At 42.8% G+C, this 19,337-nt stretch overlaps 1 protein-coding gene across 1 annotated transcript in view; it reads left to right on the plus strand.

The window, feature by feature from the left end:
- Positions 1–19,337, plus strand: part of KIF26B (kinesin family member 26B) — a 441,074-nt gene that overhangs the window by 63,745 nt on the left and 357,992 nt on the right. The window lies entirely within an intron of this gene.

Consider the following 19,337-nt stretch of genomic DNA (forward strand, 5'->3'; position numbering starts at 1 on the left):
TTCAAAAGCCACATGTACTAGTAGGGTCATATAAAGTGCACCTACCACTTAAAACATAGATTCTATGGCCGATCAGGACACCAGGAGGACATCTCTCTTCACTCATCATTGTGCCTCTCTATCCTAGCAGCCCCTTAGGGTGCCCTCTTTCAGAGCTTTGTTATTTCTCTACACCTGTATATTTCCATAACTGAAGTCATCTTTGCATCTAGATGTTTGTAAGCACGAGCTGTCTCTAGGTCCACGTCTTCTCATGTGTTCTGAATTGAGAAACAAAGGCGAATTTCCTCTTTTTAATCGTAAAGTTTCCTTTAGTTATAATTAGGACTAGAGGAATGAGTAATAGTGATATTAATGATAGCAACAAACACCCACAGTGGTTGAGTGCTTACTGTGTGCAGGAAATAGTACTTAATGATTTACATCTATTATCTCACTTAATTCTCACAATAATCCTAGGAGATAATATCACTCTCATTTTACATCTGGGACTTAGCAAGGTTGCTTTACCCCAGGAGGTCGCACACCTAGTGAAACAGGGACAGAAACTCCAGTTCGTCTAACTCTAGAACTTATTCTCCAACCAACACATGATACTGTCTCCTAATAGTAGCCTGAAGGTTTTTTGTGTTTTTTTTTTTTTTGAGGAAGATTAGCCCTGAGCTAACTGCTGCCAATCCTCCTCTTTTTGCTGGGGAAGACTAGCCCTCAACTAACATCCGTGCCCATCTTCTTCTACTTTCTATGTGGGACGCCTACCACAGCCATGGCCTGCCAAGCGGTGCAGTGTCCACACCCGGGATCCGAACCGGCAAACCCTGGGCCTCCAAAATGGAATATGCGCACTTACCTGCTGCGCCACTGGGCCAGCCCCAACCTGAAGGTTTTAACAAAAGAACATCAGGGTACATTCCAGCTCTAGGGATTTGTTTTACCCATACCTCTCTGACTGGATATATTGTCAAATTCCAAAATTTGGGAGCTCACTACTTATTAACATTCAACTTGTAAACTTTCATAGGTAAGAACAAAGCTATACACTAGAGCAAATCCAATCTATTCATTAATGGTGCCCAGTACCTTTGTCTTGGCCATCCTATTGTCCATTAATCTGATGTACACTTATTGTGTTTGTGTATATTTTACTAACATTTTTAGCTTCATCATAGCCTGTAAGTGATGGGCACTGTGACTGTTGAAAATGGTTGTTAAAGGAAATGTTTGATTATTCTGTAATTAAAGTGTTACTTTGGACTTAAAACAAAGAACTGTTGCCTAAATCTGAAATTCTATTATTTCCCAAATATATTTATTCATTCTCCTGTTGGTCTGTATAAAGATCAACAAGGAGAGCAAATAAAAGCATTCATAACCCACACCTGAAGTGTAACTAGGAGACAGAGAATACCGTAAACTTCAGTTACATACAAGTGGGGAAATAAACATCCGAGGGAGTAGATCCAACTCTCCAGCCCCCACTGAAAAAAAGGGCCGCTTGTGAAGATACCACACTTTACTGTAACAACAAAAGAGGGCCACTCTTGAATTAAGTAAAGTAGCGAGCTTCCAAAGGATTTTAGAAACACCTGTTCCTACTGGTTTAGGAACATCCAAGTTATTTAAGAATGACCAGAAAATGATAAGTAACATCCGTTAAAGGTTGCTAAAAAGAAAACAGAAAATGAGGATAAAAACTTTTCAGTGGAAGGAAGAAAATATTCCCCTTTAAAACAACCACAAAGCAAATGAAAACTGTAAGACTACCTCCAACATGGACTGAATATTGTTGAACAAACATTTCAAGAAATGGAAGAAAATGTCAAATCAGAAATTAGAAAATCTCAGAATAGGAACAAAAAAGTGGAAGGTGTAAAATGAGAGATTGTGACATGCAAGAGAGGAATTAAAGACAAAATCATCTCAGAAATGCAGACAAAATTACAAGGTGTCCAGATTCTACTGAAAATACAATAAGGGATATTGAGAAGAGGAACAACCAGTCAAGACAACAACAATGAGATGAAGAGGTGAAAAGAGTCAGAGAGAAAGTGATATATAGCAGATGGGCAACAAAGATCCAACACACAAACAACTGAAGAAGAAAATGCAGACCAGTGAAATAAAACTAACCTTTAAAATTACAATCCAAGAATGCTTTCCAGAAAAAAGATGAGAATCTGAAGATTGAAAGTTCCTACATGTATCTGGGAAAATTGACCCAGAATGCTTAAATTCTAGACATATCCTAATAAACTTAAGAGGTTAAAGATGATAAAGAATGAGAAGATAAGGAGGAGGAAGAGAAGGGGAAGGAGGAGGAGGAGGAAGGGGAGGAGGAAGAAGAGAAGGAGGAGGAGGATGAAACAGTCCTCTGAGCCTCCAGGAAGAAACAGCAGGTCGCTTAAAAAAGGAAGAACATTAGGTTGGTATCACATTTGTCAGCTGCTACATGCAAAGCAAGAGAGTAGGAGATGACAGTTTCAAGAAACTAAAGGAAAATGTGAGCCAAGGATTTTGTATCCAGCAAATCTGTCCTTCAAGTATCAAGGTTATAGAAAAAAGGTTTTAATCATACAACAACTCAGGGAGTACTGTCCTAACAACTCCTCCCTGAAGAATGTACTAGAGGATTGGGGTCATCCAGCTAAGACATAACTGGAGAAATTTGGCAGAACAGCTGGTGATTTGCACTAAACAAGTTACAAAGCTACTTGGAAAGAGGACTTCAAATTTCTGAGATGAGTTGGATGTATTCATCCAAAAGATCCTTGCTAAGAACATTTGAATCATAAAATAATGGAGCCAGGTTGTAATGTTTTCACCAAATCCAGACTCTCTGAAGAGAGATTAGGATGTGGCTTTGGAGTTCTGGGTGCACAAGAAGCAGCGAGAAAGGGGGAGTGATGGCGCTTTGGAAGCACCTGAGGCTCTATAGGTGGGAATAGATGAGAGAGTTTTCTAGGAAGAAAAGTAGAAGTTTTGAATTTGGTAAATTTTATTGAGAGAAGGCACCCAAGTACATTTGAGTTTATAGTTCTTACAAATATCAAAATCATTTTATGATATTAGAGAGATAATACTCCTGAAATATAATTTAATTGTTTATGTTATAGAGAAAATCTATGTGAACTACTGCCTCCTATTGTTATCTAGACTTGGGAAGATCCTGACCCAGAGATGGTGCCAGTTCATGGCACGGGTGCTTGCACTCCTTGTCTCCCAAGTCACATGGGACATTAATAATAATTGATCTTGGCACTCCTTCTCTTGTGCACTGAGCCCCGAGGAAGCCTTAGAATTCTCCTCAACCTAGCACTCCAGGCAGCCATCACCATCCTGTCTGCATTTGTTTTAAGTTGAGATGTATTTGCTATCCCCATCCTAATTGTAGGGTCTGTGGTTCCATTACTTGGCATCTTCCTCTCGTTTGTGGACCCGAATGGGATTACAGACACACTCGCTCAGCAAGCATTTATTAGTTGCTTGGTAAACGTCAAGCACCTTTCAGGCACTGGACGTAACGAAATGATGAGGACACGTTTCCATCCTCTAAGAGGTTCCCAGAGACCAGAAGGAAATGAATGATTCTGTAGGATTTGCCTTATAAATGTATTTTTCTTCAGTTATATCCAGCCCTGCAGTGGTCATAAAATATTTCATAGAAAAATCATGTAGTCAGACATCAAGTTTTAGGCATGACAAAACATTATGCACAATTTCTAAAATAAAGTGAATTTCCTTGCCCTCCTCCTATGAAACCTTGTTCCTCAGAGTGTGGTCTGAGGACCGGTAGCATGACATCATCTAGGGGATTACCAGTGCAGAGTGCAGAGGCCCAGGCCCTACACCAGACCTACTGAAACAATTTGCATTTTATTAAGATACCAGGTGATTCATATATACATTAAAGTTTGAGAAGCCCTGCGGAGGGTGTTCAACTGGAGAGAATATCCATCATTTGCCACTTGCCAATTTTCTTTCTCCTCAACCACATTTAAAAAAAATCTCCTTCTAACCAACCACAGATACATACTCCAAATATCAGTTTCTCTCTTTGCTGTAGTTTTCTTGCTTGTAAAATGGAGATAGTATTATAAAATCTCCATCCTATCAGTGTCAGCCTCGTGGGAGGGCCGTGAGGATTTACTGAGATCATAATGTGTGTGTGGTGTTTAGTATAGCCTGGCCCAATAAATCAATGTTAGTTTGTGAATGACATAAATTATATTAATTTAATGGAAAATTGGGGACTTAAAAATAGCCTTTCTATACCCTAACTTGTTCCTGAGTGGAGAAACTTTGGAATCTTCTAGTTGTTGGACTCTCATTTGATGCTTTTAAGTAAACACCCAACAATAAGGTACATAAGGCACCCCTGTAGGGCTGGGCGGTACCCACACTTGCACTCACATTCACACACACACACACACACACACAACATGCACATGCACACACCTCACTCGTGTGCCCAGGGAGACCAGCCCCAGCCCTGGATGAGCTTGCGTGGGAAGCTCTGCCTTGTTGGGCACTCTGTGGAGATCTCCCAGATCCAGGGCTACCTGGCTGCACCCGCTTGTTTCTGGGAGCTAGACAACCAGGCAGGGAGTTTTCCAGCATGGCGAGGGTTTCTGGTGAGACAGCCATTTCCCAGGCCACGTGTGGGCAGGACTGGGTTGGGAACAATTCAGTGCTTTGGTGCTTAGCTTGGCGGGTTGAAGGTCCTCTTCCCAGGGGCTTGCTATGCAAAGGCAAGTGAGGGGTAGGGCACTGAGTCACTCAGCTGTGAATTCCTTGCATTTGACTGAAAGCTTTTGACTTGCATGAGCTCAGCAGGGGAGCTCCTTTTCCAGGCCTTTGCAACACCAGCCTGCTATTAAGTGTTTCTAAAAATAAAAGCCTGTTGTGTTAGAGTGCCATGCCCTCCACCAGCCTTGGTGGCCATCGCCAATCTGTGGGACACTGGGTGGCACTCAGGCCCACCCTGCAGGAGGTGGCTGTGGCCTCCCTGTCTTTCAGAAGGCAGAGTCTTCCTGAAAAGATAGATCCACTTCACCACACTTGTCTCTGGTGACGCTGCCAGGTGTCACTTGGCTGTCTTGTGGTCTCCCTTCTCTGCTCCTCTGCACTGCTCTCAGTTGCCTGTGGAGGGGCACCACTGTACCTCTTTGCAGCGTTGATGTGTTCCGGAAAATATTTGTGTATGTTGGAGTTTTGTAAGCTGGATCATTACTGCCTTACTTTAAGGTTCTACTTTAAAGGCCACGGTTAATTAGAGGTAGGTGTCCTTTGTCATTCAGAGTGAAAATTTCTATCAGTTAAATAAGCTTCGCTTTTTCATTTCCAGTAAGTAGGTGGTAGAAAGGAAGGGTCCACAGAGTATTGAATGGCTTTGTATGGTGATATTTTAAATAAAGACCACTGCAGTACGGTATAAAGATCCTCAAGTTGTCGCTATGCTAACTGGGAACCATGTGTGCAATTTTAAGGCATGTCAGTGAAATACAGGGTTTGTCATTGGGTAGGTTTTTGAGTAGTTAGAGTAAGAAAATGCTTATCACATTCCCAAAACACCACCACCACTACAAGCTGCTCATACACATTCTAGAATTTCTGTTTTGGTGGACAAGGTGTGTATAGGTAAGAAGGTTAGGCATGTAACTGCTCACTTCATATCTTGGTTCCATCGTTTACCAGCTGTGGGTCTTTGAGCAAATTAATCTTAATCTCATTCAGCCTCAACTTTCTCCAACTATAAAATGGGAGTGAGACTGTACCTACATCTTAGGCTTGTTGTTGAAATGAAAGGGTATTACATGTGAAATTGCTTACCACAGTGTCTGAGATAGCATTGATACTCGATACATATTATAATTGTTAGTATATGAACTATAAGATTTGTCATTTGAAAGAACCTTGAAATGAATTCCTTTATAAATCTATAATGTTAACAATCAGCTCTGAATTAAGTTTGTTTTGTAAATTGGAGGTTTAGTATAGTGAGTTTTCTTTAAAAAATATCTGTCTTGGGCTGGCCCCGTGGCCGAGTGGTTAAGTTCGCGTGCTCCGCTGCAGGCGGCCCAGTGTTTCGTTGGTTCGAATCCTGGGCGCGGACATGGCGCTGCTCATCGAGCCACGCTGAGGCAGCGTCCCACATGCCACAACTAGAAGGACCCACAACAAAGAATATACAACTATGTACCCGGGGGGAGAAACTATGTTTGGGGAGAAAAAGGAAAAAAAATAAAATCTTTAAAAAAAAAAAAAAAAGAGAGAATATCTGTCTTGCTTTGTATAACGCATGATACTTGGTTTTTCCTTGTACTTTCTTAATTTTGGTAAGAAAATCTAAACCTAAAAACACTAGACGGCAGAAATAAAAGAACACACAGCAGAGTCCTAGAAAGCGAGAGTCGGGGGAGGAACCCCGAGTGGGCTTGACTGTGAGCCCATGACCAAAGACCCTTCTGCTTTGCTCAGAGCACATGGGAGGTGCCTATAACTGTGTGATACTTGAGTAAATGTGTGAGATCACGTAGCTCAACACTCTGATTTTGCAGATGGAAGAATGGGGTGCAGAGCAGTGAAGCGACTTGCCCAATATTACTTAAGGGAGAGTTGCACTAGTCAGGGCTGATGATTACAAATGCTTCTGTGGCTCACAAAGCTGCAGAATTCCTCTGAAATGAAGGTCATGATGTCTTAAGTAACACATCCCGGGGCTTGTCTCCCTCCCTCCCTCCTTCTCTCCTTTTCTCCTTCCCTCTCTCCTTCCTTCTTCTTTCCCTCCTTTCTTCCTCCCATGCCATTGCCCTGGTGCTGTGTCCTTGCCAACACCAGGACTTCAACAAAGACAGATATGACCTAGGATCTGTCTCATGCCATGTACCTCTCAAGTCCATCCTTGGGCTGCGCCTGTCACGGAAGTGTGTTTAACTTCCCTTCTTTATGCACAGATGGCACATTCCTGTTCTCCGTTAGCAAGTTTGCTCTGCCGCCACCAATTTCAAGGTGCCATTGGTTCCTGGAGGCCAACTGGTTAGAGTTTTCGTGACAGGGAAAGTGCTTCTCCAGCAGCCAGGGGGCCTTGGGTGGGTGATGGTGCCAGTGCGCGCTGGCCCGTGTGGAAGCCTGTTTCCCTGGCTTTGGGAAGCTGTGCCCTGGTTAGTTGTGATGCTGAAGCTGGCCCAGGGGCTCGTAAACATCAAGGCCAAAAAGCCTTCCTGGGGCTTCCCAGTTTACTCTTTTCACCTTTTTGGAAACAAACACATTTTCCCTCCTTCTTTACTGGCAAATCTATCTTTTGAACAGAGCTTTACTTTGGATTATTCCAGGGAATCTGCCAATTTCTGTGCAAACAGGAAAATCATTATTTGGAAGCCACCAAACACTTGTCTTTTTAAATATTAAGGAGTCCTAGAGAGCAGTGCTTCTCAAACTGCCTGTGATGAAGGACCAGTTTTTACAATTTCCGGAATGTCGTCATTGGTATGTTTGTAAAACACAGTAAAAATGAATTACTAGAGGGGCCGGCCCTGTGGCCGAGTGGTTGGGTTTACGCGCTCCGCTTCGGTGGCCCAGGGTTTCGCTGGTTCGGATCCTGGGAGCGGACCTGTCGCCGCTCGTCGGGCCATGCTGAGGCTGCATCCCACATGGCACAACCAGAGGCGCTCACAACTACAATATACAGCTATCTACTGGGGGGCTTTGGGGAGAAGAAGAAGGGGAAAAAAAAAAAGACTGGCACCATGTTAGCACAGGTGCCAATCTTTAAAAAAATGAATTACTAAAAAAATTGAAAACCTAATAACATATAAAATATAAGCCCCCTCATTTTTTTATTATTAGGAACAGCAGATATAAAAGTATTCAAATTGCTGCAAAAGATTCTAAATGCTTTCTCTTAATTTCTAGATTTGTCTCTGGAGTATCAGTAAACTGCAGAAATTGTCAGCAGTTATTAATATGGAGGTATGGCTTCTTATCTCACAGTTTGTTTTCCACTAGGTACTAAAAGGGTTTTGTTTTCTGCTTCACTTCTCCCCACCTCCCAATCCACTGATTTTGCTTTCCTAATCTAGAATGACCCGTGTAACTGGGAAGCTTGCTGGAGGATGGAGGTGGCGCAGGAGGAAATGCTGTTGCTTCCTGCTGCAGTTGGGATGTTTCCACTGAGAATAAATCCCTGTTCTTCCTTCCTCTAAGCAAATATTTAGCTGAAATCCCACAGAAAATAATGATATTGCACATCGCAAAAAAACTGCTATCAACATGAGGCCTATAAAAAAGAACATGAGCGAGTGAAAACGATCATCTGATTCTGTTTCCAGAAGAGCTGCGTTGCAGTGATTTACTAGAAGATGAATTCTTTCTCTTACTCATTGACTTCTATCAGAAACTCGGAGGAAATGCCATACTAGGTGACTAGAACACACTTTTGATCCATTGATTAGGATTGTGGTTAGTACAATGATCTTCTGAATGTTTTCGTGTTTTTCCATCCAAAAGTTGTCTTTCCTGACAGCGTATTTTTCCTTTGCCTCAAAAAGAGTCGCTTTCTGTCAAAACCACACCATCCTCCTCTATCCCCAGGAATTATTCCGATGCCTGCCGACTTCCTGTGTCCACTTTTGCTGTTTCCGTGACCACATTTTCTTTATTTTTCTTTTCTTGGGCGGGGGAAGGCAGGACGTCATCACAGCAACTTGCAGAGTGGAGTTGCAACGTGGTACCTTACTTGTCTGTGCTTTAACGTGGAAATTCTTGAAAGTTGTAGCTTTGGGTTGGTGGAATTAGTTTTCTATTTCATAAGTCGTGGAGTTTTGAAATCCTGCGTTTTGAGTGTGTTTGGAATAAGGTGTGTATATACATGTATGCACACAGATACATATACATGTATGTGCATAAAATTACTGTGGAGAAATACCACTCTCCGCAGACTCTCCTGTTTGTCATTAGTCTTCCTTTCTAGGGGGAATTTTCAAAAGGTAAAATGGGATCCCACTATATTAGCTTTTCTACCAATAGCTCCTTTAGGGCTGGCGGTGAGTGGGCAGGGAGTGGGGACAAAGGGCAGTGAGGGCAGTCTGAGTGGTCAGTCTATCAGGAAGGCCCGTCTGTGGAAACCAGGAATGTGCTTAGAGAAGCTAGGAGGATGCAGAAGACTGTCTGGGGAAGAAGCCAGAAAGCTCCCAAGAGTTGCCAGCGGGAGGATGGAGGCTGGGGCCAGGTGGCACAGAGAGGGCAGAGGTGGGTCAGAAGCTGGCTGGGAGGGAACCCCGGGTGCCTCAGAGAACCAGAAGGAGAGGAACCTACTTCCTCTGTGCCCTGATGGAGCTAGAGAACTCTGGCCTGGCCCAAGGCACCTGCCCCAAGGCACCTGCCCCAAATTCACCTTCCGTGGATCCTGGATCTCCACCTTTTCCTGTTCTCGGGTCCTACCAGGCACCCAGATTGGGCAGCAGAATATGGCTTAACCTTACGAAGCAGCTCTTCCTGGTGTCAGAATACTCCTGTCAGGAAAATAATCATCAGTAGTGAAGAATGTCTTCCCTTGTTACCAATTAGTGTCGGTATTTCCTGAGTGGCTCTGAAGGATTTGGGGGTGTAACTGCCACAGAGGGAAGCAGGGAGTCAGGAGGAGGAGTGACCATGGTGGCCTAGAAGGGTGACCCTGGGGACGATGACAAAGCCTGGGGACGCCCAGATGGAGGGGAGGCAGCCCGCAGGTTTTAGGCACGCATTTGGTGGAAGGGAGCCAGCCGGACCAGCTGTTCTGCAGAGCCTGGGCTGGCTCCGGGTCTGCGATCTGTGGCTATTTGGTTCTAAGCAGGCGAAGAGGTGGAACAGGGACTGGGGACAAGCTGCCACTGCTCCACTCAGAGGGGCTGGGAGGAAGCAGGAGCGGCAGATTCCCAGGACCCTCCAGCGGGAGAAGGGCTCCCTCCCAGGTCCCTTATAGGGTCACAGTCCAGATCCTTAATAAAAGCTGTGCCCAGCCCTCCCTCACCTTGCTGGCCTCAGGAGACAGTGACTCACTCTGTGTCCTCCTATGCCATCCTGGAGACTGCCGCAGGTCCGTGGGGACAGCAGCCGCAGCAGACGCTGTCTAGGGCCCTGGTAGGCTCTTGGTTGCTTTTCTGTCCTGTCTGGCAGGCACTCACTTTGGAGAGTCAGCCCTGGTGGCTTCCCCTTTGCCTATGGCATGACCTCAGGCCACATTCCTCAGGTGGCCTTCAGGGCTCATTCCTGACTTGCCAGCCTCATCTGCCGCTTGAGATGCAGGGGGTTAATTGCTGTTCCTTGACTTTTCCTTGTGTTCTAGAACCTCTGTGCTTTTCATCGTGCCTTTCCCTCTGCCTGCAATGTCTTTCCTTGCCTGGGAAACAAAAGAGAAAAATGCCTGTTAGATTTAAAATAGCATCTTGAAGCTCGTGGTTGTTTTTAAATAGTTCAAACATATAGATAAGAATGGAGAACACCATGTTGAATGTCCATCATCAGTTTATTAGATCTTAACACTGTGCCTTATTTGCTCCAGATTCCATTTTACTTTAAAGAATAGAAGCGATAAAGAATTAGCTGAGGTTCTCAGTATGCTCTCTCCTACTCCGGTTCTTCCTTAGAAGATGTAACTTATCAAGTAGCTTGTGTTTATGTACAGTGTTCATATTCTAACTACGTATTTCTATAACAAATATTAACATATATATTGGTTGAGCCATTAAAAAGTTGTATATAAATGGTATCATATTGTGCATGATATTCTGCAATTTGTTTTTTCACTCAATATTTTGTTTCTGAGATTTATCCAAGTTGATATATGTGTATTATTAGCTGCTTTATAGTATTCCATTTTGAAAATATATGGCTTATTTACTTCTCCAACTTCTGTGATTTAGGGTTTTTTTTCTCTGTTACCTACCATGCTGCTGTGTGCATTCTTGTGTGTCCTCTTTTGTGCCTACATGGATGTTTCTCTTGGTAAATTGAGAGAGAGAGAGAGAAATCGTCAAGTCACAGAGTGCATATTTCCAACGTTACTCATTATTGTCAAGTTGTCTCCAAAATGATTGTCCCAATGGACATTCCCATCCTGTTTCTCCCTTGCTTACACTTGCTTTTATCAAAATTTAAATTTTTACCAATCACAAGAGTGAGAAGTGCTATGTCATTGTTGTTTTAATTAGCGTTTCCCTGATTCCTAGTGGGATTTGTTTTTGCATATGCTTTGCATGTACTTATTAGCCATTTCGGGTTTCCTCTTCTATAAACTGCCCTTTCATATCTCTTGCCCATTTTTCTATTAGCTGTTTGTTTTGTCTTTGATTTAGGGACTCTTTATAAATTCTATGCAATCTTTTTTTGGTTTATGTATGTGGCATGTGTCTATTCCCAGTCTGTGGTTGGTCTTTCTACTGTGTTTAGAGTCTTTTGTTGTACAGAAGTTTTGAACTTCAGTATAGTCAAATTTACCCATATTTCTCTGTCTTGTTTATGCTTTTTGAGTGTCTTCTCTAAGAAATACTTCCATAAATATCATCCTATGTTTCCTTCTAAAAGTCTGTTTGTTTCATTATTCTGAGAAAGACAATCCAGGGGATTTCAGAGTGTCTTCTTGAGAAATGTGGAATTGCATCATAAATATTGTCATGATATCTAGTCCTACTACATCAGAATCTGTAAAACCCGTGAAAGGATGAGCATTATGCTTTTAAAGTTCTGTGACTATGGAAATGGCTCCACGGGCTTCAGCTGCAGTTGGGGAAGACTTGCTGCAGGCTGCTGGCCTCATCTGGACCCATCCTATTGTGCTTGACTGAGTCACAGAGGGAGGCAGACACAGAGCGAGGGGACGTTTATGTCATAGAGCGCAAAGGAGGACATGGACATGGCAAGAGGCTGCCTCTCCTCTGACTTCCAGGATAACTCCCATCTTCTCTGACCTCTCTTCTCATACTGCTGTCTTAGATTCCAGCTGCATAGAAGTTTGTGAGAGGACACACACACACCCCCCCCCCCCCCCACTACAGCATGATTCGCCTTGGACTTGGATGCTTCTAGTCCTTCTGTTATTACTACCCGTGACCTGTTCTGTTTTCTCCAGCCCCTTCCACTACTTGGACCAGAGAGGGGCTCAGGATGAGGGTTACTGATCCACGTCTCTCATGAGGGGGTAAAATCAGGATGAAATTTTTAACTCTCAAGGGTTTTCAGTCACCACAGGCCTGAGTTTCATTGTTCCTTTTTACATCGGTCAGGTGTGGAATTCCACACAGGGAGCACGTGAACCTCAGAATGATCGGAAGGGAGGAGTAGCGGGTTGATGAAAGACTAAGAATAGAAATTACCTTGGGGTGGAGAGTTGACTCTTCAGCAGGTGGGGTCTGAATGGAACAACTGCAAGTCTGCAGAAGCCAGAGCTGTGTCCACAGCTTCATCTGGGGTCTGCTGAGCTGTCTGGCCTTTCTTCTTCACTGCCTATCTGTCTGTCCATCATGGTTTGTGTCCCTGAGATATCACGTGGACTGTCTGCTGAGGACCAACGCCCTCGACTGTGTGTACTGCTGTCACCCCATGTTTGTGTCCAAGACAGGGAGTTTTGGAACACTGGGCCTTGCTGTAGCTCTTTCCTGATAGGGCGATGCGAGGTCAGAGCCCGGTTTCCTAGCACACATGCTGCTGGTTCTCAGCAGAGGATCGGGCTTTGGGAAATTCTTCCTTCATGCTCCTCAGTTCAGACTGCAGACTCCAGACCTTGGAAAGGTTTACAGAGTAACTTTGTGTAGTTTTCTGGATCAGTTGTGCGTGGATTTAGGATGTACAGTAGGATAAAGTACTTAAAGATGCAGCCTTGGAATTTTTGTTCTTCAGATGTCACTTTTGCAAAGACTCCTCCTGGTGAAGTTCCACCTTTTAGTCCAGGCCACTTAGATGCCACCTGATTCAAGGCTTTGCTGTTCAGAATCGTCAGTCCTTCCAGGGATGGGTGATGCCCTGGTCCTCATCACCCTTGTCTTCAATGGCATCAGGAGTAGGGCTGTCATTCACTGGTATGCATGGGTATGGCCACACTGTTGTTAAAATACTGAAACACCACCACACACGTGTTGGTTAGTAACTGCTGTCCTGAGTCTGAGCCCCCACCATGACCCAAGCCACTCCTCTAGGATCTCTGGGACACCCCCCCCCCGCCCCCCACCAATCAGCATCTAGAGGGTTAGAACCAGAACCAGCAGGGGCTCTCTGGGACCCTGCTCAGGACTCTGGCTGGTTTATATTCTAGTGGGGAGACAGACAGACAGGCAGACAGACACACCCCCTACACGCTCCCACACCCTAAACGTGGCCATTGAGGAATCTGCTTTGATTTATAGATGTCCACGCCTCAAATGTTGTTAAATATCATGACTATCAAAACATCATAAAACAAAAACTGGGGCCTTTTTCTATGGTTAGAGGATGAAGGAATTCCATTGTACGCAGAGCTACGTGCTGGGTTCTTTGGAGACATAATAATAGATGGTGCATGAAAAGCTTGCTTGTCAGGGCAGAACAAGTTTGACACATACACACACACACAACTTAAAAAAGCAGTGCGCACCACGTTGATGCTGATGTAGAACACAGGTGCTGAGCCGGATTGCTTCAGATATAAACTATTTTCTTTCTGTAGTCCTTATACTGCCTGCCACCATGGCTGCAGAGGATTTGGGTAAATATTTAAAAATGTAATTGATTGGGGGGATATCAAGTGGGTGAGTTTTTAAGGGAGGACGAGTCAATGGAGAGAGAAGAGAAGTGGACATTGTGGATGAGGAGAAGGGCATGGGCAGGGGGTGGAGCAATGGGCCGTCACGGGTGAGCTGTGCTGGGAGGCGGGTTGTCAACGGAAGTAATGGTCAATGGCCCTGAGGGATGTGGAGGGAGCCTGGCAGGACCCTGAAGACTGGACATTGGGTTTTGGATTTAATATGAGTATCAATAAGAAGGCCACGGTGAAGAAATATCAGCCATCCCTTAAGGTAGAGGACAGGCTCCTTGCCCCAGAACAGTTAAAACTCCCCTTTTTGGAGGAGAGAGGGGGACAGACGGAGCAGCCCCTGCCTCGACCACATATTTTATTACCGTATCCTGCAGAAAGCTTGGCCCTTTTTCCTTTTGCTCTGTGTACCTTTCTGAACTTCTCTGCACAGAGATCTCACAGCAGATGTCCACAGCTCACCAGAGCCCACATTAGCCCTGGTTCCGATGCTCAGTCTCCCTCAGGGGTGGAGGATAAGGGAAAACTATTCTATTAGTCACACCACCAACAGTGCAAGCACTGCCGTGTACATTCAAATGGCTTCATTATGCTCTTAACATCCTGGGTGAGTCTGAGGCTTACAGCTCAGATACGCTGCTTTTTTCTCCCTGTGATAAAACGACTGGTAGTATACTTTTATACACCAAGATAACTGAGCACATTGACAGAGACACTGACCTACTGGGGAACTTCAGCGGTATTACTCGGAGTGCTGTCTTGGTAGTGGAAGGACCCTCTGTAGGGGCTACCTTTGGAGGTCTGAGAGCCGGTGTCCATCACTCAGTCACTGAAGGCATTGGCACTCTTCTGCCTGCCTGCAAGAGGGCAGAATTATTTCCTAGGTTTCTCAGATTCCTCTAGATTCTCGTGGTGTTTCCATGACTGTTTTAGAACAGCTTTTCACATATGAAGATGCAGTCATGAGCTGCATAACGACGGTGGTCCCATAAGATTAGTACCATCTAACCTAGGTGTGCACTAGGCTATCCCATCTAGGTTTATATAAGTGCTCTCTGTGATGTTTGAACAATGATGAAATCATCTAATGATGCATTTCTCAGATGTATTCCCAACGTTAAGTGACGCATAACTGTACATATGTTTGGCCAAAGACTGAACTCAGGCTGTTTTCTGGACTTGGGAACAATACTTACCAAATTCACTCATTTTTAATAATTATCAAAGAAACATGCTTGCTTTTGCATGCTCCACCGTGGTGAAAGCTGTTAGTGCCAAGAACTAAGTTGTAATCAGCTTGAAATGCTCACGTGCACTTCACAGCAGGGATCTAGGCTTAGATAACACTTTGTCGTTTTGATGGTTTAACCCTCTCATGAAATCCCTCTTACAGCTAATACATGATTATCCCCCACAGTAGTTTAAACTGAATTTGATTTGTGAATTTGCTTATTTTCTCTTTTCTGTTTGAGATATCTGTCAACGTCTCTGACATATCATCTCCTATGGAAATGAAAACTAAGTGATAACGTCCAGGAAATCATGTGTAAATCACTCTGTATTCCAAGTAGAAATCAGTTGTTGGGACGTGAATAGATTTAACACGTTCTATTCTTTTTTTATTGAAGAAGGCTTTGTGGAGATTTTATATCTCTGGAGAAACTCCTGCAGGTTACTGTGGAGAGAGATGTTTGAAATTAGAACAGAAAAGGTGATTTTGCTTTAGCTTAGTTAGGTGGGAAGGAAAGCAGGGTGAAGGAAGAAGGGAAGGGACATCTGTCACATGGGTAGAGCAAGACGAGTTTTAATGGCCAGACAGAATTCTTGTCTTGTAACAATGACATATGTCAGCTCCCAGCTTGTGGACGTGGGTTAATACAATCTAATTTAGGTACTGAATCCACAGAACTGATCTGGGAAGGATCATTTCGTTTTGGAGTTTGTACAGGACACGTTAGAATAATGCTAACATTTGGTCTGAAGGCAATCTTAACTACGTGTATCTATACATTGATATACTGAGAAACTGGAGAAATCCTGTTTTCCTATCTAGTAGAAAGTCTGATAACTATCTGCGTTGAACATTATCCTCCAAAGTCTACCGAATTTTTAAAATCATGAAATATTTCAAATGTTTAAATCTACAAGAAATAATGTAGCATGGTCCATGTAGCCTTCATCCACATTTAGCATATTTCCATATTTGCTTCAGATGCATTTTTTAATGTAGGAAAACATTAATGTTGAAGGCTTCTAGCCTCCCTCCTTCTTCCCTTTCCATTGACCATTCTTCTTCCCTGGAGATAATGGAAATCAGCCTCCTCTGTGCTTTCATGGGTACCTATGTAGTGTTGTTTGTAGGAGGATTATGTAAGAGTAAAGTATAATACTATGTTTTGTGTGTTTTAAAACTATTCACAATGGTAGCATACTCTTCATATCCTTTGAGAACTTGCTTATTTTCAGTCTACGATAGTTTCAAGATTTACCTGCCGATTTAATTTCTTTACTTTAACTGCTGTATAACTTTCTAATGAATGACATAGTGTGATTTACTTAGCCTTTCCTCTTTTGATGGACACTGAGGTTGTTTCCAACTTTTCACTGTTACAAGCAGTGCTACAATAAGCATCCTTGTACGAGACGTGCATGTAATACTTCACACATATCTTGCTCATGTAGTACGCTGGCTCACAGGATACATGTGACTTCAGTTTTACTAGATGTTGCCAGATTGTTCTACCAAATGGTTTCTCTACAATTGTACCATCACTTTATATATTCAGACTTGAAAATCTTGTCAATCAAATGAGGATGAAAGGGTGTTTCATTGTTTTAATTTGCATTTCCCTGATTACTAGTGAGAGTGAGTGTCTTTTCATAGTTTTATTAGCCATGGGATTTTTCTCTTCTAAAATAGTTTTGCTCGTTTCCTTTGTCCATTTTTCTCATTGTATTGCTTGTCTTTTTCATATCCATTATTGTATTGAATTTTAGGAGGTTCTAATATAAATCTTTGTTGGTTATTATGTCAGGGGTCCCCAAGACCTCTCCTAGGTTCAGGGATCCCCTAGGGGGCTCACAGGACTCAGCATATAGCCATACCCACAGCAAAGAATCATTACAGCAAGAGGATACAAAACAAGATTGGTGAAGGGAAAAGATGCTTGGGGTGAAGTCCAGAGGAAACCACATGCAAGCTTCCAAGAGTCCTCTTCCAGCGGAGTCACACAGGGCAATGCACTTAATTCCTCCAGCGTCAAATCGTGGCAACAAATGTGAAATGTTGTCTACCAGGGAAGCTTATTAGAGACTCCATGCCCAAGGTTTTTATCAGAAGCTGGTCACAAACGCACCCACTGCCTACCTAGCACATATGGGAATTCCAGACTCCCAGAGGGAAAGCGGATGTTCGGCATAAACCACAATGTTTTCATGAACAGGTTAGGCATGGTGAGCCACTCTTATCAGTTCTGGGAATGGTGGGGCCCTCCTGAGATCCAGGTTCCCAGCTGCCAGCCAAGGGTTGACCTCAAAAGAAGACCTTCCTAACCACAGCAGTCTCCGGTCAGCTGTGTAAACTTTTTTCAACACAATTATATTCATTTCAAATATCTTCTCCTAATCCGTGTTTATATTGTCATTTGTTGTAAAATAATAGTGTCTATTTTTTCTTCCATGCTTCATAATTTTAACGTCATGCCCCCAAAAAAACCTTCTTGCCTACCCCATTCATGAAAGAGCTCCTTATCTTTTTCTCTAGTAGATTTTTATATATTAATGAGATATGCAATGATCTGGCTGAACTCTTAATATTAAGTCTAATCCTTTGTGGATTCTCTTGAATTTTCCATGTAGATTATGATATTATCTGCAATTATGACCATCTGTCTCTGTCTTGTTAATCCTACTTACTGATTTTTCTTGTCATACTCCTCTGGTTGGGTTCTCTAGTACCATGTTGAATGGTAATAGTGATAGTGGGCATCCTTGTCAGTTCTGAAGTTTTTAAGGGAATGTGTCTATCATTTTAACTGTTAAATATGATGTTTGCTGTGTGGTGTGTGGTAGATTTTGTTTATCAAAGTAGGGAATTTTATGAATCATAATTGAATTTTATCGAGTGCTTTTTCTATGTTTTTTGAGGTGATTATAATTTTTGTCATTAATATGTTGATGGGGAGGCTACATTAAGATACTTTCTAATGTTAAACTATTCTCATATTATTTTCATTAAAGGTGCTTTGGTTGTTATTACTAAATACATTGCTGGAATTGACCTGCTAAAATTTTGTTTAGGAATTTTACATCTCTGTTCGTGAGTGAATGTAGCCTGTAATTTTCTTTTCTCATACTCTCCGTTTCTGGTTTGGTTTCAAAGCTATAGTAGCTTTGTTGAATGAGTTGAGGAATCTTGACTCTTTTCCTATTCTTTAGAAGAGTTTGCATAAGATTGGACTGATTGTCAGTTGTTAACCACTAATTCATTTTTTCAAAATGATTATGTGACAGGACAGTTCAGTTTTTCTACTTATTCTTAAATCATACACAGATTTTTTAAAAATTTTGATTATACTGTAGATGGAATTTTAAGTCTTGCTTTTTTCCTTTAACACTTTGGGCCTTTCCTACATCATTAACTATTCATTTAAGAAGATGACTTTCAAAGCATTTACTTTAGCGATGGCTTTTATTTATGATTAACTTTATTTCTAGAACTTCATAAGGTTACATATGTACCACACATAAGGCAGCTTAACTAGCAGTGCTGGGCACATAAGGAGATACAACACTTGCTGCTGGACATTGACCCAGAAGTAACCAGGTATTATAACTTTCCAGAGCAAAATGTTGGAATTTCCCCATGCTTTATGGGGTGAAGGTAAAGGCAATTCTATGAAAATTAACAAAGGGTGAGGGGAGGGCTTTCCTTTTTGCTAAAGGAAAAATAACACATTCTTTTTGAATGATGACTTATTTTTGAAACGCATCCTGCCTAAACTGATGAGCTCAGATTTCTAGGCCTGAGCAATTTCTGTTGAAAGACATTTGTTGAGATTTCCAGAAGTGCATATAAAGATGGCAGGTTCTTAGTGCTGGAGGAGGAGTAACCCTGGGGAGGAAATGTTTTTTCCCTTTTATTGATCTCATTTCATGTGTCCTAGCATATGGTTTTTCATGGAGTTGTTCTTGTGCCCATATGGGGTTAACACCCTTTGCTGCAAATGCATTAAGAGGTGCTGTACCCTGAGCTCAAGGGCGCCTGTCCTTTGGTGGGTTTATGCCTGGTTCAGGTTTGGAACTGTTGGACCCTATGGGTGCTTGGCTTATGACATACCAATTATGTTTCTTAACAAAAACAATACTCTTCCCATTTTTAAAGGTCTAAAAGCTTTCCTTCCAACCCTCCCCCCACCCACCAAAATCAGTTAAGAGTCCAGGGTCACTGCAGCCACTGTCCCTCGGAGGAGAAGTCTGAAAACTCACGCTGAGTTTCCTGATTGAAGCTGTGTGAAACCCATTTAGAGTGACATCAGAAGCACGGTCACGCTGGTGCGTTCTTTCCAGGAGCCCTCAC

Source organism: Equus caballus, chromosome 30, assembly GCF_041296265.1.
Source record: "Equus caballus isolate H_3958 breed thoroughbred chromosome 30, TB-T2T, whole genome shotgun sequence".
Taxonomy (NCBI): Eukaryota; Metazoa; Chordata; class Mammalia; order Perissodactyla; family Equidae; genus Equus; species Equus caballus.